The 22,037-nt window shown below is 41.8% G+C and overlaps 1 long non-coding RNA gene across 2 annotated transcripts in view; it reads left to right on the forward strand.

Annotated features, from left to right (window-relative positions):
• The window catches only part of LOC147572661 (uncharacterized), a 64,275-nt gene extending 48,520 nt beyond the window's left edge, over positions 1-15,755 (forward strand). For both annotated transcript variants that reach the window (XR_015246434.1, XR_015246435.1), the window contains exons 3-4: positions 13,509-14,035; positions 15,600-15,755. This is a non-coding gene — a long non-coding RNA (uncharacterized LOC147572661). The remainder of the gene's footprint in view (positions 1-13,508; positions 14,036-15,599) is intronic.
• Positions 15,756-22,037: the final 6,282 nt, after the last annotated feature.

The raw sequence follows: 22,037 nt of genomic DNA on the forward strand, positions 1-22,037 counted from the left end.
GGTATAAATTAGAAATTGTCTGATCTTAGGCATTCATCAGTACCAAGAAAAGCTTAGGAATCGTCCTGAGTTTTGTGAGTGCTTTTTATACCTGACCCATGTCTCTGAAAATGTCACTGTTTGTACCAACCAATGACAATATCATTTGGGAAAGCAGTTGAACAGACCAGAGACAAACAGACCTCCACCAGTCATTTCTTCTTGGCAAACACAAGAATGCAAAAAGAATAAAAACACTCAGATGGAACCCACAAGGACGTCTGACATCAGGGCCTAATTAAAACCTTTAGAGGTCCTAAGCACTGAAAATAATCAGGTGCCCACCTCACCCCATGTAATTAAAAAAAACTTTTTTACAAAATGTTAGAAAGAGCAACAAAATCCTGATTTATTTTTCAGTGATGACCACTACAGAACTTGTTTTAGACATGGCAAATACCAAACTCTTAAAAATGCTGTACGTGTTTTCTGTGTGTTCCTACGTCTGCCAGTGTTCTAAACACCACATCTTTTGAGTAATCCGGCCCTGTCTAGAATACACAGTACAACTATCTATTAACTAACACAATCTATGAAGGGGGTAATCTTTAGCAAATCAATTTTTGTGTGTCTCTAGTAACTATAGAAACACTAAGTGACTTCACCCTAGCCAAAGAAAATGATCACTTCCTTAGCTTTGTGGTTCTAAAGAGTCCTCAAAAGATGCAATTAAAAAAAAAAAAAAAAAAAAGGCCAAATGATTCTAGAGGAGAGATTTTTTTAAAGTGATTCCACTGTCCTCATACTACCCTGAGAGCAATATTGTAATTGATCAACATGTAGAGGTTACACTTGTCCATTTTCATTTTGCCTCTGGTATAATCAAGGTGCCAAGACATCAGTTACAATCGCCAGAGCCTATTTAAGACTCTTGTGAGCAAAGACAAATAAATCCAAAATATATTCCTAGTTGCCCATCATCTCAATATGGATAAAGATGACTATCATAGCTTCTGAATGTCTCGCCATTATTCGTCAGGGTTGATTGCTAGTATTAAGAATAAGAAATATGGAAAGTTTTGTTTTGGTTTGGTTTGGTTGTTTTTGTTTGTTTGTTTGTTTGTTTTTTGTCACTTTCCCATTGGCCCCTAACAGGACATCCTTAGCAGGACAACTAGGCAGGATCTAGAAGTTTAGAAGCTAGTAGTCAGAAAGTGGGCTTTGGGAATTCAAGATTGCTGAGGTGCGATGTCTGAGTGATGACATAATATGGAAGGTGGTCCCGGGAAGTAGATAACTCAAGTACAGCGGAGGACAAGATCACTAGGGTTAAGGAGGTACAAAAATAGGAAGCTAAGATATTGAACTCTTAGGATGGTGGTAGGAAGTGAGATAAAGAGGACAACTGTAAGTTTAGCTTCAAAAGCTTTGGGGAATGAGGGGCACCTGGCTGGCTCACTCGGCAGAGCACGTGACACTTGATCTTGAGGTTGTGAGTTCAAACCCCATGTTGGGTGTAGAGATTACTTAAAAATAAAATCTTAAAAAAAAAAAAAGCAAGCAAAAAAAAGCTTTGGGGGATGAAAGGAAACAACCAGGAGGTTGGTTAGCGGCAGGAAGGGGGAGAGGGTAGAGCTCATCCTTAAGAGAAGGATGAACTTTTACAAGGCAGTCAAAGAATGATGGTCTGGAAGTAGCATTGGGAGGCCAGCCAAATGCCAACTGCTGCCTCTTGACTCTTTCAACGTAACAGCAGAACAGAGAGAAAAAACAGCCCCAACTAGGGGAATTTGCAGGGTACATCCTAGCTTTGAAGAAGACTCCTTCATTCAAGGCAAGAAGTGGAGAGTAAACTTCCAAGAAGAAAGAAATATTAAGAATGTATTTTATTTACAATAGAATAATGGTCCCTGATGGCTCAGTGGAAAGGGTCATGAAGAGGTTTATAGCAATACACGCAAGAGATGAGAAAGGGGCTTCATAGCAATAAGCTGGAGAAGTTAGAAAGTTCTAAACCATCAAGGGGAGAAGGGTAAAAGAGAGGATAGGTGACTAGAAACATTTTCCTTTCAACCGGTGACTAAGGATTATGGGGATTAGAGAGAGATGGGCTTCAAGTATTATACTTTGGTGCATGGTTTTTTTTCTGCCCCGTTTAGATACAGGTTCTGTGAGAGATGTGGGGCACATGACTGGCTCAGTTGGTACAGCATGCAACTCTTGATCTTGGGGTTATGGGTTCGAGCCTCACATTGGGTGTGGAGATTACTTAAAAATAAAATAAAATAAAAAAACCCACAGAGATGTGGTGACAGCTGCAACAGGAGAGGCCATAAGTCATGTTTTCGGAGCTATGTCTCTGTCTGAGATGATAGCGACAAGTCTAGTTACAACAAGGTTTCTTTCTAAGTTTGTGAATCAGCAAAGGGGCCATTTCTCCATTTCGTGAGAATTCAAATCTGTCAATCTCTTTGTTTTATTCCTTGACTGTCTTAGTCCCAAGTCCTGCCTGGGACTAATGATTGGCATCCAAAGTACTCACACCAATCTCTTCCATTCCCTTGCACCCTACACATGCTACAGATTCAAGCTCAACTGAGCCCTCAGACTCTGTCGATCCCTTAGCTTGTCTGTGGTCATCCCCGTTCTGTTTAGTAAATACACCTGAGCTTTGTCTCTCTCCGCAAGACCTAGTCAACACCCAGCTCTCGTTCCCAACAAATGTTTCTGTCTCCCCTTTAAAGGAGAAAAATGAAGGCCACTGAGCAAGAAATCCTTCAAAATCCCCACCCCACCACCATCTTTTCTTTTCGGCCAGAGGATCAGCAGTCTCTCATCTTTTTCAAAAGCCAAACTCTCTCACCAATTTCAGGGCTTAAGCAATTGTTTTCTCTATTTTTTCTGTCAACCACACTTTTTATTTCTTTAAAAAAAATTTTTTTTTGAGGTTTTTAATTTTATTTTTGAGAGAGACAGAAACAGAGTGGGAGCTGGGGACAGACAGAGAGAGGGAGACACAATCAGAAGCAGGCTCCAGGCTCTGAGCTGTCAGCACAGCCTGACGTGGGGCTCGAATCCACAAACCACAAGATCGTGACATGAGCCGGACGCTTAACCGACTGAGCCACCCAGGCGCCCCTAAAAATTTTTTTTAATGTTTATTTATTTTTGAGAAAGAGAGAGACTGAGTGCAGGGCGGGGGGGGGGGGGGGGCACGAAGGGACAGGGAAACACAGAATCCAAAGCAGGCTCCAGGCTGTGAGCCATCAACAGAGAGCCTGACTTGGGGCTTGAACTCACAAACCCCGAGATCACGACCTGAGCCGAAGTCAGACACTTAACTGACTGAGTCACCACGTGGTGCAACCATGCTTTTTCAACACTGCCTCCTTTCTTCAATTTACATGTTAATCTCTCCCATCTAACCAAAAAGCTCCCCAAAAATGAACTGCACTAATATCTGGAATTTTCCTCGAAATGCATCCCCAAAATAAGACGGGCTGGTGGATGCATAGAGAGATACATGATAAACCAAATATAGCAAAATTCTCTTTGTACAATGTACATGGTGAGTACATAGATGTTCACTGTACAGTTCTTTCAACTCATCTGTATGTTTAAAAGTTTGTCATAATAGGGGCGTCCGTGTGGCTCAGTTGATTAAGCATCCAGCTTCCGCTCAGGTCATGATCTCACAGTTCCTAAGTTCAAGCCCCGCATTGGACTCTGTGCTGACAGCTCGGAGCCTGGAGCCTGCTTTGGATTCTGTCTCCCTCTCTCTCTGTCCCTTCCCCCACTCATGCTCTCTTTCTCTCTCTTTCTCTCAAAAGTAAATAAACATTAATTTTTTTTTAATAAATAAATAAATAAATATTTTTTTATAATAAAAATGTTGGGAGGGGCCTCCTCAAATCATCATCCAATCTTTCTTCCTCCTTTTTCCATTGGAACTTTTTTTAAAATTTTTTTTAATGTTTTTTTATTTATTTTTGAGACAGAGAGAGACAGAGCATGAACAGGGGAGGGTCAGAGAGAGAGGGAGACACAGAATCTGAAACAGGCTCCAGGCTGTGAGCTGTCAGCACAGAGCCCGACGCAGGCTCGAACTCAGGAACTATGAGATTATGACCTAAGTCGAAGTCGGACGCTTAACCGACTGAGCCACCCAGGCGCCCCTGGAACTTTTTAAAAAAGTAGATTACACTCACTGTTTCCACCACCTCTTCACCTCCCAGTTACTATTTTTAATTGAGATCTTTAAAAAAGAGATAAAATGGGGGGCGCCTGGGTGGCTCAGACCGTTGAGCGTCCGACTCGGCTCAGGTCATGATCTCGTGGTTTATAGGTTCGAGCCCCGCGTCGGGCTCTGTGCTGCCAGCTCAGAGCCTGGAGCCTGCTTCCGATTCTGTGTCTCCCTCTCTCTCGCCCCTCCCCTGCTCACACTGTCTCTCTCTCTCTCTCTGTCTGACAAAAATGAATAAATACTAAAAAAAGAGATAAAATGTAAATACAGCTGACATCCCCTTTACACCCCATCCAATTCCTTTCTCTCGAGGCCACCATTAATATGCTGTGACTGTTCTAACGCTGGTATGTATCCTTCCCATGCATGCACATAGTGTTGGGAAATCCTTTGATGAGTTTTTTTTATTGGATTTTTGATTTGTCTTCCTGAAATTGTTATATACATAACATATCCTGGAATTTCTTTGTGGATTCAGTATTGTGTTTTTAAGATTTATCTATGTTCCTGCTCATGGATCTAGTCCATCCATTTTAACTGTTGAGTAGTTTTGGGTTTTTTTTATTTGTATGTTTGTTTTTATCTTTTTATTTGTCATCTTCAATTTCTTTAATCAATGTTTTATAGTTTTCTTTTTTTAATATGAAATTTGTTGTCAAATTGGTTTCCATACAACTAGTTTTGTATCATTAAATAGTCCACTATTAATTTACACATTCCACTATTGATGGTTGTTTCCAATATTTTACGATTGCAAACAATAAAGCGGTGACCGTCCTTAAAGCAACTTTCCTGTGTATATGTATAAGTGTTTCTCTAGATATATGTCCAGAAATTGAATTACTATATTGTAGGGTACACACTTATTCCATGCTGCAAAATATTGGCAAATTGCTTTCCATGATTATTGTGTCAACTTATTTTTCCATCAGCAGAGTGTGAGAGTGTCTTTTCTTCACATCCTTGCCAATATTTGTTTAGCATTATCAGATTTTTAAATTTTGCCATTCTCGTATGTATGAAAAGCAATCCAATTTTACATTTTGCATTTTCCTCTAGAGAGGTTAAGCATCTTTTCATATGCTATTGGCGATTTGGGTTTCACGTCTATGAATTGCCTGTTCACATTCCTTGATGATTTTTTTTCCTATTGCATTTGGTCTTTTTCTTATTGATTTTTTAAAGTTCTCTCTCTATATTTGCTGTGCCCTAATCTTTTGTCAGCTATTTGAATTGCAAAGATTTTCTCCTAGTCTTATCTTTTAACATTGTTTATGGTATTTTTTACTGAAATAGAAATTTTAATTTTGATTTATCATCATTTTTTGTTTATGGCATAAGTTTTTCGTGTCTTAAGAAAGCCTTCCCTACTTGGAAATAATGAATATATTTTCCTCTATTATCTTCTGAAAGCTTTATTATTCTGCCTATCATATTGAAGTCTTTACTCCACTTGGTATTTTTTTTTTAATTTTTTTAACGTTTATTTATTTTTGAGACAGAGAGAGATAGAGCATGAATGGGGGAGGGTCAGAGAGAGGGAGACACAGAATCTGAAACAGGCTCCAGGCTCTGAGCTGTCAGCACAGAGCCCGACACGGAGCTCGAACTCACGGACCGCAAGATCATGACCTGAGCCGAAGTCAGCCGCTTAACCGACTGAGCCACCCAGGCGTCCCTCCACTTGGTATTTATGTGCACAGTGAGAAGGATCTAATTTTTCCTTTTATGGATCATCGATTGACCCAGCGCCAGTTATTGAATGGTCCAGCTTTTGCACTTTGCTTTGTACTTTGACTTCTCGTATGTGTTGTTCGCAAGCCTGCATTTATCTGTTTATCATCTAGTACCACACCGTTCATTTCTACTCCTTTTTTTCTTTTTCAAAAGTGCCTTGCTTATTCTTTAAAAAAAAAAAAAAGTTTAGTTATTTATTTTGAGAGAGAGAGAGAGAGAGAGAGAGAGAGTGTGTGTGTGTGTGTGTGTGTGGAGAGGAGGAGAGGGAAAAGGAGAGAGGGAGAGGGAGACAAAGAATCCCAAGCAGGCTCCACACTGTCAGCACAGAGACGGACGTGGGGCTCAATCTCATGAGATCAGGACCTAGCTGAAATCAAGAGTTGGACACTTAACCGACTCAGCCACCCAGGTGCTCCAGCCTTGCCACTTCTTGGCATGAAGTCTTCCATGTGCATTTTGGAATTGACTGGCTAGATTCCACAAAGAACCCTGTTGGTATTCTGACTGTAAATTTAACACAATTCTCTTACATTAAGGAGAATTGCCTCTGTATAATATTGAGTTTTCTCTTCAAGAACATGGTCTATCTCTCCTATTTTATATCCATCAACAAAAGTTTATGATTTCTGACCTATAGGTATTAGACATTTTTGTTAGATTTATTTCTGAGTATATTATGGCTTTTATTTCAACTATAATTTAGGGATTACTATTATTACATTTTCTAGTCGGCTATTGCTGATGTATAAAAACACTATTGGTTTTTGAACGTGCATTTTATATGCCCATTTACCTTGAAGTACTTAAAAGTATTGATTACACGTCAAAAGATCGTCTGGAATGCTCTGTGTAGATAATCATATTAGTTTCATGTAATGATTATTTTGTTTCTCCCTTTCCAATCCCTGCTTTGTTTTTTGGTTTTTGTTTTCTTGTTTAACTACATTGGTTTGGACCTCCAGGACAATGTGGAACGGAAGCAATAGCCATGCCTCGTTCCTGACTTTAAAGGCAACATTTTCAGGGTGTCTGGGTGGCTCAGTCAGTTGAGTGATTCTTGGTTTTGGCTCAGGTCATGATCCAGGGTTGTGGGACCAAGCCCCGCATGGGGTTCTGCACTGAGCGTGGAGCCTGCTTAAGATTCTCTGTCTCTCCCTCTGCCCCTCTCCCCTGCTAGTGCTCACTCATGCGCTCCCTCTCTCTCTTAAAAAAAAAAAAAAAGGCAACATTTTCATTATTTCACCATTAAGTATGATGTTCACTGGAGGTTTTTGATATTAAAGATTTTCTCATCTATTTCTAATTTTCTAAGAAGGATATTAAAAATCATGAAGTGAGGGGCACCTGCCTGGCTCAGTTGGAAGAAGCATGGGACTCTTGATCTCAGGGTTATAAGTTCAAGCCCCACAATGGGGTGTAGAGATTACTTTTTAAATATTTAAATACTTATTTATTTATTTATTTATTTATTTATTTATTTATGAGAACAAGCAAGACTGGCAGCATGGAGCCTGCTTGGGATTCTTTGTCTTTCTCCTTCATTCTCTTTCTGCCCTTCCCCTGCTCATGCTTTCTCTCTCTCTCTCTCTCTCTCTGTCTCAAAATAAATAAATAAGCATTTAAAAATTAAAAAAAAAAAAGAGTTGGACACCCAATTAACAAGCCACCCAGACATCCCTAAATAAATACAATTTAAAAAAAGATGAAGGGGCACCTGGGTGGCTCAGTCGGTTGAGCATCCGACTTCGGCTCAGGTCATGATCTCACTGTCCGTGAGTTCAAGCCCCGCGTCAGGCTCTGTGCTGACAGCTCAGAGCCTGGAGCCTGCTTCAGATTCTGTGTCTCCCTCTCTCTCTGCCCACTCCCCCCCCCCCCGTCAAAAATAAATAAACATTAAAAAATGAAAAAAAAAATGAAATGATGGGGCTCCTGGGTGGCTCAGTTGGTTAAATGTCTGACTTTGGCTCAGGTCATGATCTCACGGTTTGTGAGTTCGAGCCCAGCATGGGGCTCTGTACTGATACACAGGCTTTGTCTCTCTCTCTTTCTCAAGAATAACTGAACATTAAAAAAATTTTTTTTAAGATAAAAATTTAAAGTGAGTGTTAAATTTTATTAAATATTTCTTTTTGTGTTTATTAAAATGATCATTTAGCTTTCTCCCCTAATTGGATAACATAGTGAACTACATTAATAGATTTCAAAAAATAAAGTATAGTTTGATTTCTGAGTTTAAACCCTGCTTGAATATACTGTATTTTCAATGAGTTGTAAATACTTTATTTAGTTTTTGTGTATCTATATTCATACATGGAACTAGCCAATAATTTTCCCTCGTGCTGTCCTCATCTGCTTTGAATATTCTTCCTGGATATTTAACAGGGTTGCCTCTCTACTCACTCTTTAACCCATTACCATTTTATGACAACCGCTCTCAAAATGATACCTAAGTGGATACATTCAAAGTATTTTCCTCTAGCCTATGTTGCAATGCCTCTGTTACATGTAACACAATTTATCTCTTCCTTATTAAAATTTGCTGTTTATTTTAATGACATCACACTCTCCTTGTTGTCTCATACATCTCTGAACACTTCTGTCCTTTCTCTGTGGATCTGTTTTCTTCCTAGAACCATCCTTGGCCAGCACGCCTCTCAGTGCACAGGTGTTCCCTAACTGATCTGAGGTATCCTCAGTGTTTCAACTCCCACCTGGACAGAGACGAATTCCAATGTTGTGCCTCCATCTCGGCTCTCCCTCCCCTCAGTTCTAGTTTGTGCTGGCTCATTCTGGCTGTCCCAAGGACAGCCGGGACTTGGCATGTTTACAATAGAACTCTTCATCTTCTCCATTAAACTGCTTTCTTCTCTTGTAGATACCATCTTAGCTCATGACCTTGTTATCCGTATTTGTCATCCAAGAGAGAATTTTCTCTGCTTCATTTCTCAAACATAATCAATTACCATGCCTTTACAATTTAACTTCCTAAACATTCTCTTCTTTGTTCCCTTCCCTGTTCCCTTCTCTCCATCTTCACTTTCCATGCCTCAGATAGGGCTCTTTTCATCTTTTACCTAGACTAGAACAGCAGTTCGCTAACAAATCTCCTTCGTTTTGTCTGCTTCAAACGTAGGTACAACCAGAGATGCTACGATAACCCCTTTCTACAGTCACTGAAGTAACTTACTTGAAACTCTGATCTTGTCATGTCATTCTTTGGCCTTAAAACCCTGTAGTATTTCTCCACTGCAGACAGGATGATCTACACTTTTTAACATAGCATTCAGAGCCCATCATTGTCTAGCCCTTACCTTTTTCTCTAGCTTCACTTACGTCTTAATCGTGTCTCCAGCAATTCAAAACTGCTTGGAGTTTCCTATGTAGCCTATGCATTTTTTTTCCTTCCATGCCTTTGCCAATGGTGTCTCTTCTAGAAGGCACATCTCCACTTTCACTCACCTCTCCTACTCCAACCCCAAAACTAATTTCCCTCCCCGTCTCTACCTGACTAACTTCACATCCTTTGAGATCCAATTTGGCTGCCAGCTCATGCAAAATGCCATCCCTGAGACACCTACGTGGCTCGATTGAGAGTCTGACTTCGGCTCAGGTCATGATCTCGCAGTTCATGAGTTTGAGCCCCGCGTCAGGCTCTGTGCTGACAGCTCAGAGACTGGAGCCTGCTTTGAGGTCTATGGCTCCCCTTCTCTCTGCCCCTCCCCTGCTCATACTCTGTCTCTCTCAAAAATAAATAAACATTAAAAGTAATGTTTAAAAAATGCAATCCCTAACCCCGACCCCTCTGGCAGGCTTCACTGGGTCCCTTTCTTCAATGATCTCATAAATGCCGTCATTATTACTATATCTTGCACTTACCATATTGCATTATAAATATTTGTTTGTATATCCCCACTGGATTACGAATTCATCAACAAAAGTACTTGGGTTTTATTCATATTTAAAGTTCAAGAACCTAGTAGAGTATCTGGCACATGAATATTCGTTGAGTTCAATGAATAAATGATTTCGTTGAGTTGAATACACTCTTTACAGAAACATTTTGGTTTTCTACCTATTCTTGCTAAAATTTAGTTTTCATTAGACTTCTCCCAGCACATAGACTCCATAAACTTATTTTTTTTTTGCTCTAGGAATAATAATAATAATAAAAAAAAAAACAGTGACCTATCAGTGTGGTTAACATGATCCAGATTGGCGATTGGAACCATAGGGGAAAATAGAAACAAATAAAGCAAGATAGGATGATGAAAGGGGACGATCCAAATTGGAAAACACAATACCTATCATTCCTAATGAGGATTTTCCCTAATACTAGGGTAAGGAGTGACTAATATTTATTAGCTGAATCACAGAGTCAGGAGTTCTTGGATTATTTGTGAAGTGATATCACCTTGAGATTTACATAAAGCTATCTGGAAACCCTGTCCCGTGTTTTATGGGAAAACCAGTGCTCGCCCCAAAACTCTCTGCAGTTTTTTCTGAGCTTTCCGTCCTCTTGGTAACCTCGGGGTTTGGTTCCTGGCTTCTGCAGAATTCCCCTTCTTCACTCTGCATCTTGCAGCTGTTCTTTTATTTTCATTTGGCACCGACCCAAGGGTAGGTTACAGTCTCTCCTCCTAAATTTCCCACCTTCCATTCATGAAAGGCAGCTGTGAGTAGTAGACTCTTCCGGGAGATGCGAAGATCGTGTATGCCGTAGACGGGAGGCACTTGGCAGATATGCATCGCTCTTCAGTGGCCAATTTAAAACTGAAAACTTGATTCCCTTGCTCTATTTCCACCAACCCAAAGTTGAGCCTCCTGACACTTTGCTCAGTCTTACTTCCCACTCTTCCTCATATACCCTTTCTCTTCCCTTATTTCCCAATTTCTTACGTGGAACAGTTTTGTGATCTTTTTGTTGATCTTTTCCAACCGACACAGACCCTCTACTTTCGCTCATTAGACATCTCCCAAGATACTATTCTAAACAAAGACAATTTCTTCCTCTCAAAGACCCTAGGGGCGCCTGGGTGGCTCAGTCAGTTAAGTGTCCTACTTCGACTCAGGTCATGACCTCATGGTCAGTGAGTTCGAGTCCCACGTTGGGCTCTGTGCTGACAGCTCAGAGCCTGGAACCTGTTATGGATTCTGTATCTCCCTCTCTCTCTCTCTCTCTCTCTCTGCCCCTCCCCCACTCATACTCTGTCTCTCAAAAATGAATAAACATTAAAAGAAATTTTTAAAAAGATTCTTACGCCAGTTTGCAAAATAATATTTTCTCATTCCTCAACAATATTTCCACTTATAGCATATGCATGTTTATGTGTCAGGTAACTAAAAATTCTATGTTGTTCATTCTAATCCATGTAATTATTCTTCCCAACTAAACCTTTGATAAAACCTTGCGTAAAAGAACACTTTTAGTTCTTGCTAATTATTGGTGACTGAAACAGGTGGTCCCAACAAACACATACAGTCATCATCCTGGTATTCAGGTTGGGACAAACCAAACAGTAGTCTTTGTAACTGGACCTCAAAATAGTCTTAACTTAATGCCTTTAAATAAACATTCCTCATATTTGATACATGTTTATGCAGCCAAGCTGAATGGGTGTTTCTGAACAACAGTAAATATTGATGGTTCCTAAATTTCTGGAATCCCAATGACTTGAATTCATTCTCTCCCGCAAATATTTGTCAAGAGCCTACTATAGGTGGGGTACTGTGATAAACCCTGGAAACTGAGTGGAGAAGAAAAGGGTCTAACTTCCTGCTCCCATGGGGCTTGTATTCTAGCAGGAAACACAGTCAATAGGAAATAAGTTGATATTTATGCATTGTTGTAAGTTCTATGAAGAAAGTCATCATGGTGAGTGGATGGAGAACAGGGGAAAGAAAGTATGCCCAGTCGGGTTGTTTGAGAAGTCCTCTCTGAGCTTTGCCCTGTTATCTGAGACCTAAATGGTGAGAGGGAGCCAGTCATGAAAAGAAAGGGGGAGAACAGCTAAGAGGCCATGATAATAGTCCATGGAGGCTTAGACTAGGGTTGTAGGGCAGTAGAGAGCAAAAGAAGGTGGTACAGTTCAGATATGTTTTGGAGGTAGAGCTATAGATCTTCCTCGACTTACCATGGGGTTACGTCTCACTGAATCTATTGTCAGTTGAAAATATCATATGTAGAAAGTGCATTTAATACCCTAACCTACCAAACATCACAGCTTAGCCCAGCCTACTGTAAATGTGCTCAGAACACTTACATTAACCTACAGTTGGACAAATCATTTAACACAAAGTCTATCTCCTAATAAAATGTTGACTGAGAACTCACAGTCTGTGAGTTCAAGCCCAGCATCAGGCTCTGCACCGACAGTGTGGAACATGCCTGGGATTCTCCCTCTGCCCCTCCCCTGTGCTCGCTCATGCTATCTCTCTGTCTCTCTCTCTTAAAATAAGTTAATAAAACTTTGAAAAAAAACAAACTAGTTTCTATTGAAAGCATTCCACTTTCGTATCATTGTAGAGTTGAAAAATCATAGGCCGAAACATCAAAAGTTGGGGATTGTCTGGATAGTAGTGTTTGCTGATAAGTTTTATAGATAGATAGGTAGATAGATAGATAGATAGATAGATAGATAGATAGATAGAGATACAGATATATAGATATAGATATGGCTAGGAAAAGAATCAGGGATAACTTCTGTGTTTGTGGCTTGGGCAGCTATGTAGTTCATTCGACACCAAGATAGAAAAGACTAGAAGAACAGACTTGGGTAGGGAACACTAGTTCTATTTTGGACCTATAAATTTGAGATGCTTCTTAGACACTCAAATAAGGATATTGGATATGTGAATCTGGAGTCCTGGGAAAGGTTCGGGCTGGAAATATATATTCAGAGCAATCAGCACACAGAGGCTATTTAAAGTCACAGAACTGAATGAGCTCTCCTAGGGAAAGAGTTATTCTTAGAGAAGAGGGCCCAGGACTGAGTACCGAGGCACGCCAACATTTAGAGGTCAGATAGAGCAACGGTAGACAGAAAAGGATTGAGAAGGAGCAGCCAGTGAGGCAGGATAAAGCCAAGAGAGTGTGATACCTTGAAAGTCAAGGAAGGGGTGGACAGTTACGTTAGGGACAGAGCCAGGTCCACTCTATATGGCACACCCAGTGCAAGGTTCTGCCCAATCTGAAAGCTTTCTGAGCCTGAAGATACAGGTGAAGAAAGCTTTCTAATATCAAACCTTCCAGGAAGGGTTTTGTAACCTAATTGGGGGTCTGCAGGGGCAGCAGCTCAGGGCATTTGCATGTGGTCTGGGTCTTATGGGCTCGTGATTGAACACGGCAGAGGTAGGCAGTGAGCAAGAGACTCCAGTCTGCCTTCATGTTGACATAAATTTTTTGGCTGATTCTTAGTAGATAATTCCAAAAGGTTTTTGTGATGAGAACAGAGTGTGAAGGCATGATTATAAAATTAGGATGGGAGTTTCACAATTTCCATGGTAAAAGCAGGATCATCTTTGTTAATTTGGGCCCAATTCTTTTTCACAGAAGGCATTGATCACTAGGAATGAAGAGGGGTGCCTCTTCGTCTTCCAGTTCCTTGTGGCGAAGTCCGGCTCCTGACGGTGGAAGCGTCAATAGAAAGAAATAACTTTTCGTCCTATCTTACTATAAGCAGCACTGACATTCTAGAAAGCATTCCTTTGATGGCAAGTCCTGTGCCAATGTAGATACAGCCATTTTGATACAGGCTGTTTTGTTATAGTCAATTTGCTGACACACAGCTTTGACACAGTCATTTTGATGCCAGGAACATCTTGATGTGGCTGCCTTGAAGTGGCTGTTTTGATATGGGAACATTTTGACTCTGCCTAAAAACAAACCAATAAACTTTTCACTTAGAAAATGTTATTACCAAGTAATGTACATTGACTGATCTCACCCACTCCCTGAAGTAGCAGCCAGACTGCAGAGGTGGGTAGTGGAAACCTTGATGGGGAAAAAAATCACCATGAGCGGGGGAGAAGGCTGGAACAGTGGACCAAATCAATAACACAAACTGAAGAAAGAGAAAGGTAATTAATTCTGGTTTTGAACCCATCCTAACCCAGCCCCTTAAAAAAGTCAGTGCGTCTCAGGGCACCTGGGTGGCTCAGCTGGTTAACGTCTGACTCTTGATTTCAGCTCAGGTCATGATCTTGTGGTTTGTGGGTCTAAGCTCCAAGCCTGCTTGGGATTCTCTTCCTCTCTCTTTCTCTGCCCCTCTTGTGTGCTCTCTCTAAAAGGAAAGAAACTTAAAAGAAAAGAAAAATTAAAAAGTCAGGTCATCTCTATAGCACTGAAAGGGGTTTATTCAGCTCCGCTCTAAGAGAACACCCTGCCCCTCCCGAGAGCTTGCAAGAGCTCTGCCACGACCAGGCATTTCTTTCTCTCTTTCTTTTCTTTGAACAGGAGAAAATCAAACAATTTTAATAACATGTATATGTCCTGTAAACAGGGGAGATAGCTAGGAAAACTAAAAAATTTTAACCAGGCATCTCTAGGACAGGACACATATCATTGAATGAAGGATAAATGGCACCCTTGAGCAGGGAGGTTGAAAAAAACTGTGACCCTACACACCCAAACAGGAGACAGCAGCTCCTGGCTGTCAAGTGACAGGTGTGGGCATGGGCGACTCAGATAGTGGGGTTGATCCAGGGTTGATATTTTGTTATTCAGATGTGACTAGACAATAGAGAAAAGGAAGTAAAATGCCTTGGGCTCCTTGTCCCGCTCATGTTACCAGGGATCTATTATCAAGTGTCCTATTAGTTGAGTGGAGAATATAAATTGACTTCCTCTAAAGCAAATTTTTTTTTCTCTCTAAGAATTCTTCTTTAAGCAATAACAGAACTGAAATACTCACTCTGGGAAACCAGTTAAATCATTAATATGATTAATGGTGTCATTTCTCTAGTACTAGGTGTTCATATCATTTCAGCTTGTTAAATAAAATATTAAATATTTTCAAAAGATGAATCTCTGTCTATTTCTGCCACCATTATCCCTTTAAAGACTTAAAATGTTATTTAATTGATTTGAAGATGTACATGGAAGATACTGAATGATGTATAATGTGAAACTCTATACAGGGCACATGAAATGTTTCCTGGAAATATACATCCCCCCCCCCACCCCCGCCCTCAAACCCACCTTATATTGCAAGTATTTCCTATTTTGTTTTAGTTCCAATACCTTCCAAACTCTGATTTCAATTTAGGTCAGCAGATATGTATTAAATACAATGATGTGCCAGTCATTTTGCAAGGTCCTACAGGGAACAAAAATATAAATATGAATAAGAAATAGCCTCTGCTCTCCGGGAATATATTGGGGGAGATTAGGCTTGACTCTAAACAAAACACAAAACAAATAGAGATATCAGTAGGCCCTCTTATGCATTTAAATACCATCTGATAAATTTTAGATGCCATAAGCTGGCATAATCAAAATGATTTGGGACCACAATGAATGGAGCAATTAAACCCTACTGGGAGAAAGAAAGAGAAAACGGCATTTTCACTGAGATAGTCCCCTCCGTGATAAGCACCGTGCTAAGTGTGTTACAGATCTTATCTCAGTTAATTCTCCCAACAGCCCCATCTTCCAAAGGAGGAAACAGCGGCTCAGCAACAGGAGGTATCTTGCCCAAGGTCACCCAGCTCAGATTTGGCTGGGAGGCCAACATCAAACCGGGCAGACGCCATACTCATTCCAGACCCCGTGAGGAAGAAAGCGGCAGTATGGGTTATAGTTGAGGCGAGAGAATTGGCCACTCCTGACACTAAAGCTTGAAAGAATGACTTGGGATTATTAAAACCCTATAAATAGAGGGGGAAACGAATGGGAATCATAGCCAATGTAGATCCACCACTGAGCAATTCAGTGGGCACATGGATCAAAATGGCTATTTGGCAAATATAACTTTTCATAAGCTTTGTTGGGTTGTCAATGAGAGCAACAAAAAAAATGATAAAAACATAATCTTTACGTTTTAAACTGACTGCACCAATTCTTCAGCTTCTTGAATCTAGAAGGTACCTTCTCTTCCACTGAGAAACATTAATAATAATAGCTAACATTTATTGAACACTTACTAACGTTGGGCTCTGTGCTGAATATATAGAATAGAAGCTGAGATCATGAATTTAGAACCAGGTTGATAAGGCTCAACTCTTGGTTTCACCATCTATTAGTTATAGGTGTTACTTTACTGAGTTACTTAACTGCTCTGGGTCTTAATCTCCTCATCGGAAAGGTGAGTCTACTTCATAGGGTCTGATAAATAAACACCCAGTAAAACGAGCTATTATTATGAAGTTGGAGTATGTTTAACTACAGTCCCAGAGAGGAAGGGAGTTTCCTGAGTACACCTGCCATGGATAAACCCAAGCTTCCTTCGTGGGGCTCATTCATTGCACGGTGGGGGTCATGCACACAGGGTAAGCAGAAACGGGTGAAGTCACAGAGCATGTGGCCATCACTTCTGGAAGGCTCTGTGTGATGGGGGGAAGTCTGTTATTAAAGAGAAGTCCTCAAATGATGCCAAGGGGAAGTTGAGCTGGCGGAACCACAGATGGTGAACAAGATTCCAGAGAAGTCAGGTGGTCTGCTCCCACTCGTGCCTGGCTGCTCCAGCAAACCCCTCCCTGTGTCTCTGATAGCCAGTCTTGGAAATAACCCCCAATGTTCCTCGTCTCCTGTAGTGCCGTTTTCCTATAGCCCCCTCCCACATTGTACCAGGGACATAATATGGCAAAAGAATAGGGCAGAAGTGATGATATGACACATCCAAGATTAAGTAATAAAAGATATAGTGGCTTCTGTCTTGGTTTCTCTCCTCTTCTCTCTTTCAGATTACTCTGGGGGGAAGCCAGCTGCCATGTCTTGAGTACCCACATGCTGAGAAACAGACTTCCTGCTAGAGGCCATGTAAGTGAGCTTGGGAACAGCCTCTCCAGCTCCATTCAAGTCTTCAGATGACGCCATCCAGCAATGGTTTCCCTGCAGTCTCCTGAGAGACCCTGAGCCAAAATCACTCCACTAAGCCAATCTAGATTCCTGGCACTCAGAAACTATGAAGGAATAAGTGTTTGTTTCTCTTGACCGTAAATTTTTGGGGCAAATTGTTACGGAGCATAGACAACCAGTCAAGTGTCCTCTCTGCTGAGTTATCCCTCATTCCTACAGACTTGGTTCTGATAAGTCTGGAGTTCTCTTCAGTGACAACCTTCTCCTACACGCCTTTCTCCCTCAGCTCCTTTCCCTTTTGTCCAGGGAAGAGGGAATCTTTTCTACTCCTCAGGGACAATCACTTGCCCCAGAGACAATCTTTCTCTTGCTATTGGCTTCAGAGGTATTGCCTGAAATTATCTTATGAATGGGTTTTGGGTTTCCAAAATAGGAAAACACACCCTTTTCTGCATTTTTTTTTCTCTCTTGTCCTCATCCTCCTGCTCCAGCCCTGCTTCAAAGAATACATCACAAGGAAACACCTTGTGTTCCTTGTTCACAAGGAACCCCTCCAGGAAGGAAATTGGTTAGTAACTTAAAAGTTAATATTTCAAAATATTATTCCACCAAATACATTATCTCCTTCAATAACCCTAGGAGGTAAGTGTTCCTATCGTCCTCATACTACAGACGAGAGGCTGTCTTGCTTTTGGGCACATGGCTGGTAGGTAGCTTAATCAGGATTGAACTCCAAGTTTGACTTGGAGCCTGTGCTCTTAACTTTCAGGCATCATCACCTCTTTATATCAGTTATTCCAATGTTATGATATTAGAATCTAATGAAAAGATGTGATTTGTGGAATCAGCGTATCCGCGGTAAACATAGCACTTAAAAAGAATCATTAATAAATAGGAGTTCTAAGAAATATTTATTTATTCCAAGACAAGTCAAGTCAATGTCTACCCGTGTTTCCAACTTTTTTGTGGAGTAGGATTAAGTTCTTTCCCAGGCAAGCTCCTGGGTCTCATACAAAGCAGGGAATTTGGCTAAAAGTGTTCGTCACAGTTGGGGAGGCTCTCCAACGTTACCCCAGACCCAGCTGGGACCCTTGTAACATGTTCTCCTCCATTCCCCAAAGCAGCTCTCTCACATGCCCTCTGCTCTCCCTGCCACCATGCCGGCCACCCACACATGTCACTTCCCCCTCCCCTCCTAACAAATGACTCAACACCTGCTGATAGGGAAAGTACAAGCCACCCAACGACAACCAACTCAACTTCCCACCACCATTTCTAAACCCTGACCCCCCACCACGCCTATCCCATCCTCCTGGGTAGAACCCAGGGTTTGGATTCCAAACCTGTGCACTTTCTCAGGAATCTTGAGCTATTGATCGTTCCCCCCCTCTTCTGTGAACACCTTTCCCTCACTCACTAAATCCATTCATCGATATTAGAGTGCTTAAATCTCTGGTTAATGGATACAAACAAACAAACAAACAAAAAACCCAAACACCATCCCATGACCCCTGCTTTTTTTTTTCTTTTCCCCTTCTCTGCCACAAGTCTTAAGGAATTGTCTACACTCGGTGCCACTCCTTTTTACCTCCCACTCCGCACCCCCCCACATCTAAGTTTATGCCACCAACACTTCTCTCAGTGTGGACATCAAGGACACCAATAACCTCCTAATTGCAAAATCCTAGGGACACTGCTCACTCCATTTATTTCTTCACCTCTCAGTATTTGACACTATTGTTAACTATTCCTTGAACTATTCTCTTTACTCAGCTGAATTTTCTTTTTACCTCTTTGGCTGTACTTTCTTCTTCTTTTTTAAAGTTTATTTATTTATTTATTTTGGGAGAGAGAGAGAGAGAGCGCACAAGGAGGGGAGGGGCAGAGAGAGAGAGGATTCCAGGCTGGGCCCACGCTACCAGTGCAGAGCCTGACATGGGGCTTGAACCCATGAACCATGAGATCATGACCTGAGCCGAAATCAAGAGTCAGACGCTTAACCGACTGAGCCACCCAGGTGCCCCAGTACTTTCTTCTTTTTAAGCTCCTCTTCTACTGGCTTTCCCTTTTCTTTGGGTTCTATCCTGAGGTCTCTGTATTTCTCAATTTACACACTTCCCCCGGGGTGGCCCCATCTTCTCCCTTGTCCTCAGTTACCGTTTATTTGCATGGGACTTCCAAATCTCTAATTCTGGCCTGGATCTCCCTTCTGAGCCTTATACTGAAATACATATCAATCTGTCTTCCCAACATTTCCACTTAGATATCCTATAGACACTTTACTTCATGCTCAAACTCAGCTGTTCCAAACTCACCTGCTTTTCCCTCCCAACTTGTTCTTCCTGCTGGTTTTCCCATGCCAGCAAGGAATGGTCCTACCATTCAACCAGTTGCCTAAGGTAGAAATGTGGGTGTCATTCTCAGCTACTTCTCCCTTATTTCTACCCCATTTCCAATCAAGTCAGATAATTACACCTTTATTTTTTTTATTTTTTTATTAAAAAAAATTTTGTTTAACGTTTATTTATTTTTGAGACGGAGAGAGACAGAGCATGAACAGGGGAGGGTCAGAGAGAGGGAGACACAGAATCTGAAACTGGCTCCAGGCTCTGAGCTGTCAGCACAGAGCCCAACGCGGGGCTCGAACTCACGGACCACGAGATCATGACCTGAGCCGAAGTCGGCCGCTTAACCAACTGAGCCACCCAGGCACCCCGATAATTACACCTTTAAAAGAAGATCTGCAAAAAACAATTCTTTTTTTAAAAAAGTTTATTTATTTTGAGAGAGAGAGAGAGAGAGAGCAAGTGGGGAAGGAACAGAGAGAAAGGGACAGAGAGAGAATTCCATGCAGGCTCCGCACTGTCAGCGTGCAGCCAGATGCAGGGTTCAAACCCACAAACCACAAGATCATGACCTGAGCCAAGATCAAGAGTGGGACACTTGACTGACTGAGCCACCCAGGCACTCCAAGTCTGAAAATTGTACCTTTAAATATCTCTGAGGGCACCTGGGTGGCTCAGTAGGTTAAGCGTCAGACTTTGGCTCAGGTCATGATCTTGGGGTTCCTGAATCCAACCCCACATCAGGCTTTCTACTGTCAGCACAAAGTCCACTTCAGATCCTTTGTCTCCCTTTCTCTCTGCCCCTCCCCTGCTCTGTCTCTCTCTCTCTCTCTCTGAAAAATAAACATATATATGTGGAATCCACTCTCTTATTTCCATTTCCACTATTGCTGCCTAGGCAAGCCCCAGCCTCCTCTGACCAGGATGACTGCAATCATCCCCTGATTGTTCTGTCTGCCTCCAGTCTCGTCCTTCTCTAATCCATTCTCTCTCCTGCAGCCAGAATGATTTCCTAAAGTGCAAATCCTTCAAGATAAAACCCAAACTTCTTGGCATGGCATTCATGGCCTTTTGTGACCTGGCCATCTGTCACCAAGCACTCCTCGCTCCCACATCCCCCACACAGTCTTCTATCTGGCCTTGATGCACTGATAACTGGATTCTCTAGTGCTAGAACTTTGTCCTTAGTCTCAATCTGACTAACTCCTCCTCTGGGACATCTCTCCTTCAATAACCTGTATGTCTGCATATGTTTCTACCAGCGTGGACTAGGCAGAAGTACTTTCTAGGCATGGTTTTCAGTCTCACACAAAGCTGGGAATTTGGTTAAAAATGGATGTCATGGTCATGTGTAGTGTGGATCAATATATCAAATACTGCCTGCTTTCCTACACTTCCTTTGGTCATAGTACATTCGTCTGTTTTCTCTCGTTAGACCTAAGGCACTTGAGACCATGGCAATCAAGTACAAGGGTTAAGAACTCAGGTTCTGGAGCAAGATGGCCTGGATTCAAATTCAGACTCTGCAACATCCTGGGTCTGTGATGTTATACAGCTTGCTAACTTGTGCCTCAGTTTGGCCATCTGCAAAATGGAGATCCTAACAGTATCTATCTTCTGGAGCTGTTGTAAAGACTGAATGAGAAAAGCTACTAAAATATTCCAAGTAGTGTCTGGCATACAGCAAGCGTCAAAAAGAAGGCTGTTGGGGCGCCTGGGTGGCTCAGTCGGTTGAGCGTCCGACTTCAGCTCAGGTCACGATCTCGCGGTCCGTGAGTTCGAGCCCCGTGTCGGGCTGTGGGCTGATGGCTCAGAGCCTGGAGCCTGCTTCCGATTCTGTGTCTCCCTCTCTCTCTGCCCCTTCCCCGTTCATGCTCTCTCTCTGTCTCAAAAATAAATAAAACGTTAAAAAAAAAAAAAGAAGGCTGTTATTATTTTTGAAGGCAAGTACTGTATCATTTATCTCTATAGAGATATTCACTAAACATGTATGAAATGAATACATGAAGGAGATGTTTGTATCTAAACTTGTCACCCAAGTTCTTAAGGTTAACCCAAAAGTGAATAGTAAATACATTACTCAGAGCACTCTGCATAAAAACTACACCAATATGGTCGCTGGTCTCTTGGAGCTTTTTGGAAATGAGGTCATTCTATTTCTACCCAAGCACTCAGGGAATTATACTCTCTTGAGAAGGGAGGGATGTAAGAATCAAACAGGACACCTCAAGGTTCCTGAAGGTGGCATGACTGACTCTGAGGTAATGTCTTCTTTACATAGGGCTTAAAAGCAAGGAAACATGAAGGTAACTGTTTTAACTTGTTTTCCAGTAATTTAAGATGCCTGGGCCCTCCGTTCTCCCAGTGTAACAGCCACCTGTAATCTCCCTCATCCTGTTCAAGGAGAGGGCTGTGTTCTGCGGGTGCCTTTCCTTTTAGGGTCACACGAGTAGGCTTCCTTCGGGGCAAGCTTGCGTGACTTAAAAGTCGATTGTTTAGAGGCACTCGGGTGGCTCAGTCGGTTAAGCATCCGTCTCTTGATTTCTGCTCAGGTCATGATCTCATGGTCGTGAGACGGAACCCCGCGTCAGGACCTGCACTGACAGTGCAGAGCCTGCTTAGGATTCTCTCTCTCTCTCTCTCTCTCTCTCTCTCTCTCTCTCTCTCTCTCCCTCCCTGGCTTGCACGCATGCTTGTGCTCCACCCCCCCTACTGAAAA

Source organism: Puma concolor, chromosome E4, assembly GCF_028749965.1.
Source record: "Puma concolor isolate L17-30 chromosome E4, mPumCon1.1.hap2, whole genome shotgun sequence".
In the NCBI taxonomy this organism is placed as follows: domain Eukaryota; kingdom Metazoa; phylum Chordata; class Mammalia; order Carnivora; family Felidae; genus Puma; species Puma concolor.